This window comes from Pteronotus mesoamericanus, unplaced genomic scaffold, assembly GCF_021234165.1.
Source record: "Pteronotus mesoamericanus isolate MK-2021 breed Mesoamerican mustached bat unplaced genomic scaffold, CSHL_Meso_final scaffold_533, whole genome shotgun sequence".
In the NCBI taxonomy this organism is placed as follows: Eukaryota; Metazoa; Chordata; class Mammalia; order Chiroptera; family Mormoopidae; genus Pteronotus; species Pteronotus mesoamericanus.
In genome coordinates this window covers 290,738-292,248 of record NW_026555320.1, presented here as the reverse complement: position 1 = coordinate 292,248, position 1,511 = coordinate 290,738, and positions in this window count along the sequence as shown.

Below are 1,511 nucleotides of genomic sequence, written 5' to 3'. Positions count from 1 at the left end.
GGCTCATGGGCGCCCTGAGCCCGCGCCGGGCGGCCCCACGCTGGTAATGGGCCGGCCGACGGCGCACCGCGCGGTCGACGGCGGGAAGGCTGGCAGAGTGGAGCTGCCGCGGTGGCCCCCGCGCTAAGAGACGCCCAACGGGGCTGGGGCGGGCCCCGGGGGCTCGTCTGAAGGGCGGCGGGTCCAGCCAATGGGCCGGCAGAGGCGGGACCTCAGCGCAGGTGTGGGCGGGGCTGGGGCACCCCGAGAGTCGGGAGTCCCTGGGTTCCCTCCGCCTATCCCTTACGTCAGTCCTCCGTTTCGGGCAGTGACAGGCCTTCGCCTCCTCCACTGCGTCCCGGGAGTCTCGAGACCCTAATGTGCCTCATTCATCTCTTTGGCTCACGACGTTTCCAAGCGTCTGACTACCATCTCCCCTCCAGCTCGCGGCCCCCCGCCCCCCCGCCCACCCCGCGCCCGGTCCCTCAGGCCCGCCCCAGGGCGCTTTGCCTGTCCACCTTCAGAACCACCTCCTGGAGACCCCTCAGCCAGCTTCCCCATTTCCCACTTGTGCACCTCGGAGGACTGGTGCGGGCGGGCCGGACCACGATACAGGACACGGCCCTTCTTATCCCCCAGGTTGCCGGCGGCTGGGCCTGCGTGTAGGGTCCCGGGCTGCAGGCGACTCGGAGTAAGTGCGGCGCGTTGTTTGCTCCATTTTCAATCATCCTTACTCATTGCGGGCGAGGGCAAGCAAGGGCTCGAGTGAGGCCTGACACTGGGTTCCTCGGTGCCTCTCGGAACCCAGGCGACCTGGCAGGGCGCACTCGGTACCGGCTGACCGGCTTCAGCGGACAGTGTGTCCGCGCCCTCGCGCATTTCAGCGGGGGCGCCTCCTGAGCGAGGCTGGGCCTTAGTTCCAGCGCCTCCACGCGGGGATGGAAGAGTTTGCTCCCAGCGCGAGGGCCCCGACTCTGGGCAACCGACCTAAAACCAGAGACCTCCTCCTCCTCCTGCCCGGGAAACTGAGGTCCAGAGAAAGGTCCGGATGGGGGACTCTTGCCTCTGGTGCCTCGTTTCCAAGCCTCGGCGGGTCGGCTCCTGGGTGACATCGGGCCAGCCTGCCTCCGCTGCGCGGCCTCAGAGCTCAGTTTTTTCGCGCCTGGAGCGCATCTTTTTGTGGACCAAGCGCAGGTGGCTGTTCTGCCTTCTTTTCGAGGGCTTGAGACTGTGCAATCGAGACTGGAGGTGGCGCCAAGCGCAGGTGGCTGTTCTGCCTTCTTTTCGAGGGCTTGAGACTGTGCAATCGAGACTGGAGGTGGCGACGGTGGCAGCGGCGGGGGACAGGTGGATTGTAAATATGATAGAGAGATGCGGGAGGGTGGTGTTAGTGGAGAGGCAGAGAGGGCGGTGCGTCCCCGGGGGCCTAGGGGGATTCGCAGCTGCGTTGAAGGATCTTCAACTCCCGGCGCTGGCAGACCAGCAAGTGTGTCGGAGTGGAGTTCCCTGCGCACCCACCCAGGTTTCGCTCA